Source organism: Protopterus annectens, chromosome 12.part0 (assembly GCF_019279795.1).
Source record: "Protopterus annectens isolate FY-2018-M chromosome 12.part0, PAN1.0, whole genome shotgun sequence".
Lineage (NCBI taxonomy): Eukaryota > Metazoa > Chordata > Ceratodontiformes > Protopteridae > Protopterus > Protopterus annectens.
In genome coordinates this window covers 1,147,243,737-1,147,262,326 of record NC_056746.1, presented here as the reverse complement: position 1 = coordinate 1,147,262,326, position 18,590 = coordinate 1,147,243,737, and the positions used below count along the sequence as shown (strand labels likewise).

Genomic DNA, 18,590 nt, shown 5'->3' with positions numbered 1-18,590 from the left:
CATCTGCCGAAAGCGCTTATCATTTGGACAATTTCATCAGCTTTTTACACTCCAGTGAAGTATATGTTTTTGCCAGCTTTGCTTACAAAGCATCTATTAACTGTGCTTTAACAACTTGAAGCCTGAAGTTGTGGATGTTAATTACTAGGCTAATTATTTCAGTACTTCAGTGAAGTTTGCATTTTTGTCAGCTTCACTTTTTAAGTTTTCAATAAATTGAGTTTTAACAGCCTGAAGTTTGAAGCTGTGGATGACAACTGCTTGGATATTTAACTATTTCAGTTCATCATATTCTAGTGGTGTACATCCTGTCAGCTTCACTTTTTAAGCAACTAATAAATTGTGTTTTAACAGTCTGAAGCCTGAAGCTTTTTTCTTGGTTAGAAGAATAGGTGTTTTGGAATGGCACAAAAGATTTGATAGATATAATTGTTTTAGAAAACATAAGATTTTTAAATGAAAATGAAAGAGCACAAACTGAAAAATTATAGGGAGGTAATGTAATATGGAATTTGGGAAGAGGCATATCTATTTTATGCAAAGATTCTGTTGAAATATTAGACCTGACTCTATTTACAGTGGTAGATTAACAATTTTAGTTGCAAGTTAGAAAGAACAAGTATGCAGAGTTATTGCACTTTATTCATACGTTACAAATAAAGAGAGAGAAAATATGTTTAAAAAATGGATTATATAGTAGTAAATATGCATATTATAATTGCAGGGAATTTTAATTATTGTGATGTGAAAAAGAAAGAAAGAAAAAACAGGTAGGGATATTAATAAAATGGTAGGGGTAAATAGATGTGCAAAGTTGTGGAGATCTAATTGATGGACATATAGTAGACAGGAGCATAAAACAGAAATAGATTATTTCTTGATATCTTTAGGGATAGAGACAACAGAAGAAGGTGTAATAGAAACTGGGTTTTCAGATCACGTTATCTGGTTAGAAATTAAACATACAGAAGAATATATAAAACTAGGAAAAGGAATAGATAATTAATAAAAAATGGGAAATAAAAGGAAAGTGATAGTAATGGAATTTTGAAGTGACCACATTGGTATGACAGATTTCTATAAAAACTGGTCTGAAGGGTGTATAGTATTTAAGAAAAGAACATAAGAAATGTTACATAGAGTGGCAACTAGATAACAGGAGGAAAAAAGAGACATTATGATAAGTTAATCAATTGGACATTTAATAATATAGAAATAATAGAGAATATTTTATTAAAGAAAAAGTGTACTAGATGAATCGAGAAAATTAAACACATAAACATATATTTTTGCAAGGAAGAAGTGGCTCCATATTTACTGTAAGTAAAATGGTTAAGGCAGCTAATAGTATTATGAGAAGAAGTAAAAGACGTAGCAGGGAAATACAGAGTAAATGAGCAAAATAATAGAAATATGGTAGAGTATGTAAAAGAAATGTTTAAAGAAAAAAGATAGAAGCAGTAGAAAGTAAAGATGCTTTCAGAATAAGCTAATAAGGAATTAGAAAGAGAAATATGTTCAGAAGAAATGGACTGAATATTGGCATCAGTCAATATAGAATCAGAAGTAGGACCTGATGGAATAGAATATCAAATCTATAAAGATATTTTGTTTTGGCAAAAAAATGTTTTTTGAAGTACTGAGTGGATGGTTAAAAGAATGATTTAAGTATAAAGAATTATGCAGTGGTACTTCAAAATTTATATGGAAAAAAGGGATAGATAGGAAATACAGAACTGGAGATTGATAGTATTAAATAATACAGAATTGGAGATTGGTAGTATTAAATAATTCAGACAATAATATTTTTATGAAAATTATACAGAAAATAATGTAGGGTAAAATTCATAACATAAAGGAAACAATATTTAGAGTCAAAGGGAAAGGAAATCTGGTGTTATTAATGATGGCTAGAGAATTAGTGCATGATTGTACATACAGTAAAGAACAAATTAAAATAATGACAGGTGACCTGAGCAAGGCTTCTGATTCTATACAACAGGACATATTATGGGAAATATTTCAGTCTTGCAATATTAGTGCTAAGGTAAAAATGTATGTACTACTGCCTATGAATATAACAAAATAAAGGTTTTGGTAAATGGTTATTTAAGTCATGATACAAAAATTAAGAGGGGTATAAGACAAGGCTACCCATTATGCAGCTTCATTTCTGTACTGGTAATGAATGTGATATTAACTTGTATAAATCAAGATATGAAGAAAGAATCCAAAACAACAAGGTAAGGCACATAACATAGCATAAATGTGTTCCTAATATGTTCTATTAAAGTCCTATTAGTTTTCCCAACATAAAAAGTGGGACATTTAACACAATAGGCTAAATATATTGGATTGTTCTACAGTCAACAAAATTATGGAACTCGTATACCTTTTCAGTAGTTGGATGTATAAATCTATTAGTGTTCCCTATATAAGAACAGAAATTGCATCTTCTACAACTACAAGTGCCAACCATTTGAAATACTACATTCTGCTTACTTACATTGATATTTTCATACATTCACAATCTCTGTAACTGTTACTATTATTTCTAAATGCTGTAACTATTGTACTTGCTGGAGATTATCTCCTTGGGCCTCCGCTAAAAATGGACACTAGCTGTCCAGTCGGAAACTCCCGGTAAACAAATGTCAAATAAATAAATAAAATAATACCTCTGCAATCCTTCGACAGCCCACAAAGAGCTCCCATCCCTCCTCTGTCAAACTCAGGCAGTGGACACTTTCCTGGCAACTAATTTAAGTTAAATCAGTGTATGTGTTCATAGGTTCATAGGTTCATAGGTTCATACTAGGCTATCTGCCCGAGGGCATTTATAAGCCTAGCCCATAGTTTTGTGGCTTACGCCACCCCTTTAGTTTGGAGAAACTATGCCCATTATTTTGCTGTGCCTCTGTCGAGCAGTGACACTGAGGTAACCCCTGGGGTGTATCTGCGATCTCCCATCCATTGGTCAAGATTCCTCTTGAACAAGGCCAGCGAGGTGCTCTGCCTCACATAAACCGGGATTTTGTTCCACAGCATAGGGAGTCTTTGGGTGATGAATCTATCCCTCCAGCACGTCCTATTAATAACCGTGTCGAGGTTTAAGTCTCCCACCCTTGTGGCTCTGAGGGATCTAGATTTTTTTGAGATGAAGCATGTTCATCAAATCTGGGTTTGACATGGCCTTGTATGTCAGGCATAGGTCACCTCTGAGCAAGCGGTAAGAAACTGAATATAACTGGAGTTCTTTCAGTCGGGCAGCATAAGACAGATTTTTGAGACCCTTTATCCTTTTGGTGAGGAACTTTTGTGGCCTCTCCAGCTGCTGCAAGTGTCGGGTCAGATACATTCGAATGGGGCATTGTACTCGATCATTGGTCTGATGAGTGATGAGTATAGGAGACTATGACTTCCCTTGATCTAGATGTGAATCCCTTCATGATAAGGTGGGCAATGTAGAAGGTCTTCCTAACTACTTTAGCAATATGAGTGTCGAATGAAAGGCTACTGTCAACCTGGGTTCCCAGGTCCCTAATAACTTCTTCTGTGTTCAGCGGATTGCCACCTATATGGTAGCTAGGGGTAACCTTATTTTTCCCGAAGGGTATGACTATGCATTTCTTGGCATTTAACTTTAGGCCAGGGCTCTGGCACCAGTTATCCGTTTCTGTGAGACCCTTCTGAAGGATATCTGTGTCGGATGTGTTTTCAACTACGGCGCCCAGTTTGCAGTCATCTGCAAACTTTGTCAGCCATAACCCTCCTGTGTTTGCTTGTACTTCAGAAAAGTAGATGCCAAACAAGAGTGGGCCCAGGACTGAGCCCTGTGGGACACCACTTGTGACAGGCTTTGAGTCTGACATGGCGCCAGCAACTCTGACCCTGTGGGTTCTGTCACTCAGCCAGTTTGCAACCCATCTTGTAATGTATGGGTTTACATTTAAGTTGATGAGTTTTTCAATGATACCCGAGTGAAATATTGTATCAAAAGCCTTCGCCAGGTCTAGGTAGGCTGTATGGACTGCCTTTCCCTCGTCAATGGCCTTGGTGACTGTTTCGAAAAAGTCAACCAAGTTTAGAAGGCATGATCTGCCTTTGACAAAGCCAAACTGGGTTGGATCCAAAGTCTGCAAGTTCCCTATGTCTTTATTTATGAGATCCATTATGATCCTCTCCATGGCTTTGCAGATAAGGCTTGTCAAGCTAATGGGACGGTAATTTCCAGGGTCGGTGGAGGCACCGCCTTTGTGGAGTGGGACCACAGTCACTGTGCGCCACTCCTGGAGTATGATCCGGAGGTGAGACTAAGATTAAACAGCTGTCCTAACTGTGGGTTTAATTCCTCGTTGAGTTCATGGAGCACACAGCCGGGGACACCATCAGGTCCCATGGATGCTGTGTTCTTTGCCTTGGAGAGAGCAGTTCTCACCTGGGCGTTAGAGATGTTTGGGGGCTACAATCATTTGGTATAGATATCTCTCCTTTAGGGGAAGGGGAGAAGTTTGCACTGAACCTGTCAGCCAGTATGTTGGCAATGTCTGTAGGATCAGTAATCTTCACATCATTTTGAACTAATTCTGAGCATATCTGGGAGTTTCCTCCTAGGTTTCTGACATAGCTAAAGAATGCCTTATGGTTGTCTTTAGAGTCCTTAGCTATTTTTTCTCAAAATTAGCTTTGGATGATTTTATGAGAGCTCTTAGCTTTTTACTTATAGTGATCAGCGGTGTCTTACCTTTTAAGGATTTTGCTCTATCTTGTAGTAGCTTTCTCCTTTTGTTGTAGAGTTTGTTTATGGCTGGGGTCCACCAGACTGGACGCTTGCCTTTGGTACAAAGAGTCTTTGTTTTGCTTGGGATTGCCTGATCCATGCAGCCCTGCAGGTGCTGGTAGAAGGCATTTGTAAGTGATTCAGCGGTTTGAGTAATGTTAACCACCGGCTCAGGGGCCTTAAAGGAGACCACACTAGTCTTTAGAAGTGTGAAGTCGGCTTTCGAGAAGTTCTTTACTGTGGTCTTTTTCATTTCGGGTGGGGCGGGATGAGGACCTCCAGCGAGATTAGTTTGTGATCAGATCTCACCAGTGAGGGGTATACTTCGGCGTTGAACATTGTGCTCCCATGTTCGTGATGATGAGATCAAGTATGTTTTCTCCTCTTGTGGGGATGGTGACTAGTTGTTCCATGGCATTTGAGTTTATGAATTCCAGGAACTTTTGGGCTAGAGTGTTTGGGCTTGAGTAGTGTTCCCAGTCTATATTAGGGTAGTTGAAGTCACCTAGTATGATGGTGTTCGAGATACATTTATCCCTCCAGTGTTTTCAGGAAGGCCATATGAGGTTCCTGAGTTTGCGAGGGTGGCCTGTAACATGCTACAAATTGCAGAGCAGTCTTGCCTATGGTTAATTGCACCTGGATGGTTTCCGATGCATCGTGCGATGCCACCAATCTTGAGGTGTGGATGTCCTTGATGAATATGGATACCCTCCTCCTTTCTTGGTATTGTCCGGGTTTTGGGGCCGGAACGCATGATATGAGGTAAAACCTGATAGTGCTGGGGTGCTCTCAGGAGCCTTGAACCAGGTTTCTGTCACAGCACAGACATCGATGTTTTCCATACTGAGAAGGGCCTCGAGTGCGTGCATCTTGAGGTTGAGACTTCTGGCATTGAGCAGCATTACCCTTAGTTTTTTTTCTTTGTTTTGTTCTAGGGTGGTAGGTTTAGAATTTGAGCCTTGCCTAAAAAGGCACTATGGGGTGGCAAGAGCCTTGCCAAAATCCGGAATCCCAGGTGTGACAAGTGCAAGCCGTCCCTTGCGAAGCAGCGTGGCTTGTCCAGCATGTCATCCCAGGCAGACAGACATTGGATCCCCTTTGAATGACACCAGAGTTTAAGCCAATTGTTAAAGTTGATCATCTTATCTCTGTATTGTGGCATCATTCTTGGTGAAGGTAGGATACTGCTCAAGGTCAGGGTCATACCTGCTTGGGCTACATAATCAGAGAGCTCCTCTATGTCTCTTTTCATGTAGTCCAAGGAGGTACATCTCAGGTCGTTAACACCAGCGTGGACAATGATTGAGCGTACTTGTACCTGCTGTTGAGAGACCTGAGTGCATGCGTTATGTGGCGGATTCTAGCACCCGACAGGCAGCTTACTGTGACCTTCTCCTTACTCAGTCTGGTGAGCGGGACGTCAGTGTGTCTGACTATGGAGTCACCAATGACTAGTGTGTCTGGCATTGTGTTTGGCCTTAAGGGCTGTGACTGCTTGACACTCTGACTGTGTGGTCTATGTGTTGCAGGTGTTGTGTTCTGAGGTGGTAGTTGTTTCGGTGTCTGCTTTGGTGGCCTCTGCTGTTTTGGTAGATTTTTGATCAGAGCCTCCAAGTATGTCTTTGTGTGTTTATGTGTATGATTTGAGGTTGTGATGGTATTATGTGAGACTGGGTCTATAGTGTGTGTGGTTACCTTCTCCTCCTGTCTGGTCATGCCAGTCCTATGTTGAGAGAGCTCAGCCTCCAGTTTGGCCGTATAGTTGCATCTCTCGCATGTATTTGTGTTTTGTGGGAGGAGGAGAGGGTTGTCTGTGTACATGAGGCAATTGTAACATTGCCTCAATATTCCCAGGTTCACCAGCTGAGCAGGAGAGGACATTAGCAACTGATCCCTCGACATGCTAGAAGGAATAGACAGAAAAACTTAAGAAAAGGTTCTGGGGATGTGGGTGACCGAGAAATGGGGTTTGCTTTTTGGGGTACTTTCTATAACAAGAGTGCTGTATCGAGGTGATAAGTACTGTAGGAGCAAGTGCTTCGCTATACAGATAGAGAATAGTCTACTTGGGAGTCAAGTAGAGATAATTTATAGTTGTAGGATACACTAAATAGAACAGTAGTATACTTTGAGGAAGGTAGTTTTAAGGGAAAATTTGAAGAGTGGACTTTAGGTAGCCCTAATAGTTTAAATCTGATTAACCGGCGCTGCCCTAGTGTGCAACGGTAGCAGCTCCACGCTAAATTGCTCTAAATCACGCTAACGCGTGCTTTATAGCAGGGGGCTGGAAAAAACAGGAAATTGTTTCTTGTTTCCTCTTTGGCCCGTATGTCATTTTCTTTAAATTTAATAACATTTCAGTCCTAGTCCGCTACATCAACTTTCTCTGTGCCCACCCCCAACCCTTTATCCTCTCTCAGCCTACAACTAGCCATTCTTTCCTCACTCTACTGAAGCCCAGCAGCTTCAGTTACCCCATCTCTCTGCTCTATTGGCCACCTAGCACTAGCATATCCCTCCACCTCCCTATTTGCATATGGAGTACCTTCCTGATAACACCCATAGACTTTACCAAAGTGTACTTCCAGTCCCACAAAGTTCATCTTTTTCTTTTTATTTCACTGCTACTACAAAGTTTATCTGTTTTATTTATTCTTTGACTGCCGCCTGATAGTCCTACCTGCATTAAATAATCCAAATCAGAGAGTGGTGCCCATCTGTAGCTTAACTGCAGTCTTCCAGCCTAAACTAATCTTAGTGATAGTTTGTTGGTGTTCCCATCTCCTTCATAACAGCATAGCATCATTCAGCTTTCCTTGCACATTGCCATTTACCTGCCTTCTATGACCTGACATTACCCTGCTCCTCCCATGATGCTTTGTGGCTTGTAAAAGCCACACTTGGTGTTCTGTGCCATCTTGTACTAGCTTCTTGGCCCCTTACGGCAGAAGAGTGTGCATACTGACCAGGTACTAAGGTATTAAAAATTTGTTCCTTTTACAACTGTGAATTCCTAACACTGTTATTTTTACTGTGATATAAACAGGAGTTTACAATATGCTGTAGCTTGCAAGTAGCCATTTATCTGTTATCTTTGGTGTAATAATACAGTTCTCTGTGGTTACGGGGAGTTCCTCTAATATCTCCATATACATGTACATATGAGTTCCTCTCACTGCCAGTAATTGCATTGCTGCTACCACCTTTCAGGAAATGCTGTGGTTATATTCTCTACAACCAGCCATTAGTTTTGTATATTTAGTTCTGTTTTTACAAGGTGGCTATACTCATAGTCTACAGTTTTCTCTAGGCTTACTAATATCTCCGTATACATGTACATATGCGTTCCTCCCACTGCCAATAATTGCATTGCTGCTACCACCTTTCAGGAAATGCTGTGGTTATATTCTCTACAACCAGCCATTAGTTTTGTATATTTAGTTCTGTTTTTACAAGGTGGCTATACTCATAGTCTACAGTTTTCTCTAGGCTTTTAGTGTGCACTTTGTCTCCAACTGTAACTGGACGCATTAGCTATCACTGTATAAGTCATTAATAGTGTTGTTTATATTTTTGCTACAGCGACCTAGTTTATAGCAAAGGTTTTTTTGTCAACTACTGCCTTAGCATACTGCATTAGTAGTGTCATTTATATTTTTGCTTCATCTACCTGTCTTATAGCAAAGGTTTCTGTCAATTACTGCCTTAGTTACCTCTGATATTGTGTAAGGCTTATTACTTGCAAAGCTGAACTTGTTTCTAATCATGTATTATATACTTCCCCCTGTGCTATATTTGTGGCTTACTATGAAGATTCATATATCCTTCTACTTCTCATAGCAGACCCGTTTCTTGACTACATAGTCTATTTCTGCTAGACTTTTTATGTGTAAGGATATACTATCAGTATTTTGTCCTAAACACACAACGCTCTACTGTCGCATTTTAGATTTGTTAGCTGTATTTGTTGTACAATATATAGTGTTTTACTGTTGCATCCAGGATTATTTACACCCATTTAATATAGGTTCCTACTCTACTGCTATCTTCTCTGTTGTTATGTTTGCATACTATTCCTGTCCTCCTTACCCTCTGTATCTCATTCTTTCTTTCTCCCGTTAAAGCCTACAACCCAGCAGTCATGCACACCTGTTGTCTCTGCTGCCCTACAACTCCTTTTCTCTGCTCTACTGTTTCTCTTTCTTTTTTTTCTCTCTTATTATACTCAGCCATCTTCTCATCCTTCTCCTTTATCATTCTTTTTTCTTTACGGGTCCCTTGCATCACCAGAAAAGGCTCTGCAATCCCTTGACAGCCTAAATAGAGCTCCCATCCTCTGTCTCACTCAGGCAGTGGACACTTTCCTGGCAACTAATTTGAGTTAAATCAGTGTGTGTGTTCTTGTTTCCTCTTTGCCCGTATGCCATTTTCTTTAAATTTGATAACATTTCAGTCCTGGTCAGCTACATCACATTCTCTGTGCCCACCCCAACCCCTTTATCCTCTCTCAGCCTATAACTAGCCATTATTCTTTCTTCACTCTACTTAAGCCCAGCAGCTTTGGTTAGCTCAACTTCTCTTAAACCCCATCTCTCTGCTCTATTGGCCACCTAGCACTAGCATATCCCCCCACCCCCTTATCTGCACACAGAGTACCTTTCTGATATCATCCATAGAACTTACCAAAGTGTACTTCCAGTCCCACAAAGTTCATCTTTTTCTTTTTATTTCACTGCTGCTACAAAGTTTATCTGTTTTATTTACTCTTTGACTGCTGCCTAATAGTCCTACCTGCATTACGTAATTCACCCGCATAACAAACCTTTGCCTCACCCCTGGCATTCTTCTCTTACTTGCTATCCACTTCACAGATTGTTCTTTGCTGACTTGCCCCTTCCTTCTCCTTGGCTCTACCCACTCCATTTGCCTTTCCTTCTCCTTGGCTCTTCCCACTCAGTTCGCTCTGCGGGCTCAGTCCTGTCCTCTACCTTGCCCCAATTCCCACCCACCACACAGTCTGTACATTTATACATCCCCTGACTCCTCTCCACCCCACACCACTCCAATCGCAATTAACCTAAACCAAACTCCCCCCACCTGTAGACCTCACATTCACCACACACACGACAACCCCTCTTACAATGCTGTACATATCTACACTCACTATTACTCCATTTGCCCTACTAATGTCTCTCTCCTGTCTTACCTCTCTCACACAGTTTCCCAACACTTACCATACACCTCTTACTCCACTGCATCATACCAGCATCCTCACTCAACCTCTTACTCATCCATCTCACATGAACTTTTCAGCTCCAACCCAACATATCTATTCAAACCTAAGCTACTCCCCTCCTCACCACCCCTACACTCATCTCTTAAATGTCATACCAAAAAATCACTAGCCTCTCACAACCCATGCTACCCAACCCCACCACACTACCTCACTCTATTCCTCTACCATATCTCTCGCTCACTTGCAGGCAACATCCACCCTAACTCTGGACCCACCTCTTAACATTAATGTCACCAAACCCTCCACTCAGCCCAGAAAACCTAAGTCCATTCGCCTCACTACACTTAAGGCACAAAGCCTTAGAAACAAAATTCCTAACCTCCATGCCTGGCTCTCCCATAACCATCCTGACATAACTGCCATTACGGAAACCTGGCTCAAATCCTACATAAAAGATAAGGAAATCCTGCCACCAGGTTACCAAATCATTCACAATGACAGAGCCCAGAAAAAAGGAGGTGGAGTAGCTATAATCTAACCTTCCTCCCATACCATAACTCCCTACACCAATAAAATACCAACCATTGCCAACGCTGAAATTACAATAGGTTTATTAAAAATAAACAACCACAAATCCATATGTATCTCTGCCCCCTATATTCCCCCTGGTGTTAACATCAAAACACTTGAAAACATCCTATCCTGATTCTCCTCTCATATAAAAAATGAAACCTATATCCTTGGTGATACCAACATCAGCTGGACCACTATTAACTCTGATGCCCCTTCCCACATTATTAACCTGTCCAATTTCTCCCAACTAATTCATTAACCAACCAGACCAAATAAAGATGGTACCTCTAGAACCATCATTGACTGGATCCTAACAACTCACCCAAATCTTATCACCAAAGCCAGAATAATACCAGATCCTCTCAGTGATCACTTACCTGTCTTCACCAACCAGCTCCATTCTCCTCTACAAAAGCAGCACCATTACATTCATACCCGCAACCTCTCCTCTTTAAACCCTCTAACTTTCTCAGAATGCCTAAAGCATACTAACTGGTCCCCTCTAAAAACCCTTCCACTAGATAATGCCGTATCCTATTTGAACCACTCATTCCTGGCAATCGTCAACCAGCAAGCCCTCCCTGAGAACCAAATGCATCAAAACCAATCCCTGCCCATGGTTATCAAAAGAAACTAAACGAGCCATGCAGCAAAGGGACAAAAAAATGGAAACAATATCAAAAACATAAAACCCCCAACTCCCTCCCAGAATTTAAGCAACTTTGAAACTCCACAAAAAAGCTAATAACTAAAGACTGCAAAGCCCACTACTACAAACTTCAGTCCTTGCACTCGACAAATCCCAAAAAATTGTGGAACTCCATCTCATCCATTCTGTACCCTGGTAATAAAGAAACCCCCCATTCTAATTCCACCCTCTCTGACCTTGACACAGCCACCCAGTTCAACTCATTCTTCATAGACTGTATAGCCAGACTATCCACCTCCTTCCCACCCCCTCCTCCAGCTCCAGCCCCTCCCACCTCCATCCAATCACCTACCCCCTCCACACCCTTCTGCCTTACTCCCATTCCCACTAGCACTGTAAAAAGACTTCTCAAATGCAAATCCTGTCGTAATGCACCTGACAATCTTCCACCTACCTTCCTCAAACAATCTGCAGACAGCATTGCCTATCCCATCTCTATTTTTATTAACAGATCCATACAAGAATCATACATCCCTTCTATCTGGTGGCATGCTTACAACATCCCCCTCCACAAAGGTGGCAATAATACTGACACCACCAACTTCAGGCCTATAGCCATTCTTTCCCCTCTTTCTAAAATTCTAGAGAAAACCATGCAAGCACAACTCATGACACTCCTAACCCAAAACAATCTCCTCTCCCCCACCCAATACAGCTTTCGCCCTGGCCAATCCATTATGACTGCCCTTCTTTCCTTTCTGGAAACCATCAACCTTGAACGCAACTCAGGCAAACCTGTATCTACACTATTCCTAGATCTGTCAAAGGCTACCATCTCCAACACCCTACTCGTATCCCAACTCTCCACCTTAAATCTCTATCCCACCACCTGGTTTAAAAGCTACCTGTCCAACCGTCAACAAGCTGTCCAATGGAAAACTTCAACCTACCTCTTCCTACCTACACCCACAGGCATCCCTCAAGGTTCCGTTCTTGGCCCACTACTCTTTAACAACTTTCACCACTCCATCCCAGAATCATCTGCCATCAAATATGCAGACAACTCTACTATCATCTGCTCAGCATTCTCACCCTCTGAGCTCCTAGCTAAAACCCAATTAGCCTTCTCTACAACAGAAGCCTGGATGCAGTCCAACCACTTGGCTCTAAATGCAAATAAAACCAAACTAATGATTTTTTTCCCCTACCGAAAACTCCATTATTGACAAAACCTCATTCACCATACAGAGCCTGAACAACACCACCCCCCTTGAAATTGTTCCCACCACCAAGCTTCTCAGCATCATTATTGATGAAGAACTAAAATTTGATACCCACATCCACTCTGCAATCAAAAACACACACACCAAAAGATAGGGCTCCTCTACAGACACAACCGCTTCCTCAGCCCCTCTACCCGTCAAACCCTGGCATCCATCTTCCTGCTCCATTCCTTTATGTATGGTGCCCCTCTGTTCACAAATCTCCACCTCGGCTTACGATCCAAACTTGAATCCTGCTACCACAAGATCTGCAAATTTGCAACCAATTCAAAAAACTCATCCCACCGCTGCCACTCCCTCCTCAACCTCAGTTGGCTTGAACTACCCAGCTACTTAAATTACCTTCAACTCATCATTGCCCACAAGCTCATCTTTAAACCTGCAAACTTCCCATCTCTCGCTACATCCTTAAAACCCTACATACCCAATCGCCCACTTAGATCCACTAATCAAAATCTCCTTCAGGTCCACAAACCAGCATGACCTCCTGGCCATCTAATACTGTCCTACTACTTAGCAAAACAGTGGAACTCTCTCCTCCCCCCACCTACACAACCTACCAAATATTACAAATTTGAAATCTCAGCTATTCTCTCATCTATCAGCCAAATGGAAATGCCCATGTCACGCTCCAACATAAAACCCTCTCAACCCCCTTTCTTTCTACCCTGCATTGAAAACATCACCAATTACCACTACTATTGCCTCATCTCAATGTAAAACTATATCTCCCCTAACTGTGACTGATTTTCTCTCTGCTATCTAATGCACTATACTTTCCATTAACTAATTTTCTGGTATTTTTTCCATGCAAAATAGTTCACCTAACCTGTAAAGGGCTACTAGCAATTTGTTTAAATGTTAACTTACTAAGAGCTTGTTGAAAAAATGTCTTTTCTGTAAAATACTCAGAGTAACCATATGCTTTAAATGTTAACTCACAAGTGCCTATTACACAATGTATTGTTCTTCTGCAAATGATTAATTATTCTGTAAGAATCGTTGTTACTCTTTTGTAACATGTCACATGTAACTTGCAATAATTTGGAGCTTTTCTCCCCTGGCCTCCACTGAAAACGGGCTCTTTATGGTTCAGTGAATTTCCCCGGTCATCAAACTTAAAATAAAATAAATAAATAATAATAACCTCTTCAAAGATTTATTATTCCTATTGGCAAAGCTATGTGCTTCACCAAAAGTTTCCTAAGCTCATCTGCCATCAATATCTTCCATACATCTCCATTGTTCCTAGTATATGGAATAACCACTCTACATCTATCTGGACCATTCATTGTAGCTTCTTTCAATTGAACAATGTCTTACTTTATGGTTTCTAAAGAAAGGTTTTCCCTTCCCTATACAATCAATCTTGTTATCATGTATAGATATGGAACACTCAGTGGGTTTATAGCCTCTATGTAAAAAATATTTTTCTAAATTCTGCAACGCTACCATATAATCATTATTAGTGCTTGTTAATATAGATACTCTCAAACATTGTCCTTTGACAACACTCTTATAAATATGGGGGAAATGCATACTCTGGTTATTCCTCTTGCATTTTTTCTTATAGATAGTGGTACCGATTTTGTCTCCTTCTTTCCTTAGACTAACATCTAAGAAATCTATACTGCTCCTAGACCAATTGCCTATAAAGTGTAAAAAGTCTGTAGTGGTATTTACAAATGTGATGAAATCTCTTAATTCACATTCTGCTCCACCCCATAAAAGGAATACATCATCTACAAATATCTTGTAATATAAAACTAATCTCAAATATTCACTGTTAGTCATAATGCATGTAGTTTCCCAATATGCCATAACAAGACTAGCAAAGGAATTGGTGCAGGGCATACCCATAGCTACACCTTTCCTTTGCAAAAAAATACTTGCCATTATATACAAAAACATTGTTCACTAAATCTTGCAGCATGCAATACAATGAGACTCTCATGAGAAACATTGTCAGTATTAGATATAAACCTCCTAATATAATCTAGCCCCTCCACATTAGGTATGATTAGTAAGGACATCAAATCAAGTGTAACTAATATGAATTCAGGGGCATATCTGTCTGAAAAAATAAACTCTGATAAAGATGAGAGGAAATGCTCTGTGTCCTTTAAAACTGTATCATTAACATTTACAATCAGTCATAAATGTTTCTCTAAAAATATTGACAATGGCTCAGTGAACCAACCCCTGCTGGAAACTATGGGTCTAAGGGGAGGATCTAACTGATCCTTGTGCACTTTAGGCAAATGTCTAATAATGGGAACCACAGGATTTTCAACCAAAAATATTTGTTTAAATCACTATCTTCCTACTCATGAACATATGAAGGTCTGCGCATACACTCCCAATCACATAATCTAATTATTTCATAGTGAAAGGAGCATATGTTTCATTATCAGACAATACAAAAAGCATTTTAGAATCATAAGTTTCACAATCCATAATTACTATGGCACCTGCTTTGTCAGCTGATCTAATAATGATATTTTCATTATTATGTAGCAAAGTGAGGGCTTCATGTTCTTGACTTAAGTTATAAAAAGATTTCAACCACACATTAGACCCCAACAACAGTAAATCATTCTCACACAATTTATCAAACACTTCTAGCAAGGGGTGTAATGCCTCGGTAAATGTACTCAGCTTCTTAAACTTAGAAATATGTTCACTGCCACCATTAAACGTTAATCATAACATTTCTCACAAATAATTTAACATCGATCACAGCATATAAATGTCTATATTTAATGAGGGAATGAATGACCAACCTTTCTGGAGTAAGGACTCCTCTGCAGCACTTAATTGATGTCCAGAAATGTTCAAAAAAGTGTGTGTGTATCTAAGTCCATCCCTTCTGTTTCGGCCGTTCTTCTTGGCTCTCCATGGTCATTGTTCATCTCTTTCTCCCTTTGCTGTGAAGTCTCTGTCTTGGTTGGTAATCCCTTATGGGAAGCGGAAGCACCAGAAAACCCTTCACATTATTACTATTGCCGCTCAATGGCTCCTGAGTTTTCTTTCATACATCAAGTGAAGTATGTATCAAATTAACATCAAGACAATTGACAAGAGCCCATGACTACTGAGGAGGTGCCAGTGCAGCTATTAATCTTCTCATTCGCTGTCCCCTGTTTTTGTTTTGTTCACAGTGGAGGTAGATGTTGATTGGCTTGAAGCTAGAAACCCAGATGATGATTGGAGTAAAGGAACATGAACTCCATTGGTGAATGCAGATTCCATCTCAGCTCTCATTGGTTCTTTAGGCCAAGAGAAAACATGCCCTTTAGCAAAGTCGCTAAAGTCTCTCTCAAGTTTTTTTCTTTTTTGTAGGTGTAATCTATATTCAGCAGCCATGATTTTGTTAGTTAAGTCATCAAAGAAGACATCACATCTATCAGATGGCAGCAAAGAAATAACTTCTCATTGCAACTGCAACATTTCTGATGTCAACCTTGTTTCACTCAACATATGATGCTCTATCAACAGCTTCATATTGCTGAAACTCATCTCAATATTTATTTGCTGCCGTTTAGCCAATAAATCTTGATACAATGTCCCATAAATTGGCATTTTTAGGACTTTCAGCCCTCATGGAATGATTTTAAAGCACAGACATGATTCTAAATATTTACATTGCCACTGTGCCTGTTTTGACTTCATTAATTTAGCATTTATCTCCTTTTTATTCTCAACATCTTAACGTTATCTGTATTAGTGACATTCTCACTGGATACAGTAGCAGTGTCAAACATTAATAGCAGATTGCCTTCAGTTAGCAGCAAATGCTTAAAAGAATCAATCATACTATTCAGTCCTGAAGGAACGGGGTTAAAATCCAGCTCAGCATCCATAGCATCAGCCATGCTCCTCAGGAACTAATCCAAAATACCAAGTAGAAACAAAATAAAAGTTCCTGAGAACAAAGTGCCACTCAAAAAAACCCAAGCAGTATCCAAAACAACAAGGAAAGGCACAAACATGACTGTGGTAAGACCATTTATTATAAAGTAAGTGCTTTCACATCTAGAACTGACGCTTCCTCAGAGGTTAAATGGATTATTAGACTTCCAGCTAAGTCTTTCGGCTTGAATGATAGAGTTTCATTGAAGTCTTTTCTAGTGGATAGACCATTAAATAAATTAATTAATAGGGTTAGCATATAGGGACATATTTATTTTGTAAATATTCTGTATATATGTTTTTTGTTGATATTTTTATATATTTATGTATCATATATGGTGCCTGATTCATGTTTTAAAAGAATTTTCTAGGAGAGGATTTAATTTGTTTAACATTATTTGCATACTTGATTAACTCTTAATGATTTCGGTTTTATTATTGAATGCTTTGAAGCTCTTGTTTTATATTTAAATGGTTGTTTTAATGTTATTTTTATTAGAGTTTGAGGAAGCATCAGTTCCAGATGTGAAAGCGCTTACTTTATAATAAACGGTCTTACCACAGTCGTGTTTGTGCCTTTCTTTGTTGTTTTGGATACTGCTCATGTTTCTTGAGTGGCACTTTGTTCTCAGGAACTTTTTTTTTTGTTTCTATATGAAGGAAGAAGCATATGTTACTAAGGAGAATATTAAATAACCTATTATGTTAGCTTATGCAGATGACATACTTGTTACAAAAAATGTGAAAGGAATGATAATAGTACTGAACTATTTAAATGAATGTTTAAATCCCACAAGTTTATATTTAAATAGAGAAAAGAGTAAAGGTTTGGGGTATAATGGGAAGATAGGAGAAATTGAAATTAATATGGATGAAATAATTGTTCATAGGTAGGTACTAGGCTATTGGCCCAAGGGCCTGAATAAGCCTAGCCAACAAGGCTCCCTGGCTTACATCACCCAAGAAAGTTGTTTTCTTGTGCCCCTGTCGAGCAGAGCCACAGAAGTGATTCCCGGGGTGTAGTTACTATTTCCCATCCACGCATCAAGATTTTTCTTGAAGAGTGATAATGAGGAACTTTGCTTGACATAGATGGGTAGCTTTTTCCAGAGTATGGGAAGTCTCTGGAACAGAAATCTATCCCTCCGGCATGTCCTGTTTATTGTGGTGACAAGGTTTAGGTCCCTAGAGCATGTAGCTTGGAGGGATTGGGATTTCTTTAGGTGCAGCATGTCCAACAGCTCTGGGTTTGACATAGCTTTATATGTTAGGCAGAGTTCACCTCGGAGTAGGCGATATGCTACGGAGTAAAGCTGGAGTTTTTTGAGACTGTCAGTGTAGGGCATATGTTTGAGACCAGTAATCCTCTTTGTGAGGTACTTCTGTGGCCTTTCCTGCTGCTGCAGATGTCTTGTGAGGTACAGTCCAAAAGGGGTGCTGTACTCTGTAATGGGTCTAATGAGTGTCGAGTAGAGGGGAACAATGACCTCTTTCTTTCCTGGATGAGAACCCCTTTGTGATGAGGTGTGCCACATAGAAGGATTTCCTGACTACTGTGGTGATGTAATTATCAAAGGAGAGACTACTGTCCACCTGGGTCTCAAGGTCTCTTGTCACACATTCGGTGTTAAACAGACTGCTGCCTATGTAGTAGTTCATGGGTACAGAGTTTTTACCAAAGGGGATGACAATGCACTTTTTGGCATTGAGCTTGAGGCCATGGCTCTGACACCAGGCATCTATCTCAGTGAGGCCCTTCTGTAGGCTGTCCACATCATTTGGGGACTCGACTATGGCTCCTAGTTTGCAATCATCTGTGAACTTTGTTAGCCAAAGGCCTTCTGTGTTAGCCTGTACTTCAGAGAAGTAGATATTAAACAGGAGAGGTCCCAGGACTGAACCCTGTGGTACTTCACTTGTCACTGGTTTGAAGTCAGATTTGGAGTCTACAACTTTTACAGTGAGGGTTCTGTCAGTGAGCCAGTTGGCAACCCATCTTGTGACGTAAGGATTTATCTGAGAATACACTTTGGAAACAAGAAATAAGCTTTAGAGTGGAAGAAAATGAGAATCACAAGTACGTTTTGGAGAACGTTTAGGTTATTTTAAGAAAAAGGTTTATTTAATAAATTCAATATTAATGGCAAAAATGGC

At 40.0% G+C, this 18,590-nt stretch overlaps 2 protein-coding genes across 6 annotated transcripts in view; one reads left to right on the top strand and one right to left on the bottom strand.

Annotated features, from left to right (window-relative positions):
- Positions 1–18,590, bottom strand: part of LOC122817037 (transient receptor potential cation channel subfamily C member 4 associated protein) — a gene marked incomplete in the record, with an annotated part of 2,826,501 nt that overhangs the window by 1,843,211 nt on the left and 964,700 nt on the right.
- ENG (endoglin) overlaps positions 1–18,590 on the top strand; it is a 730,651-nt gene that overhangs the window by 379,085 nt on the left and 332,976 nt on the right. The gene's annotated exons all lie outside the window — the stretch shown is intronic.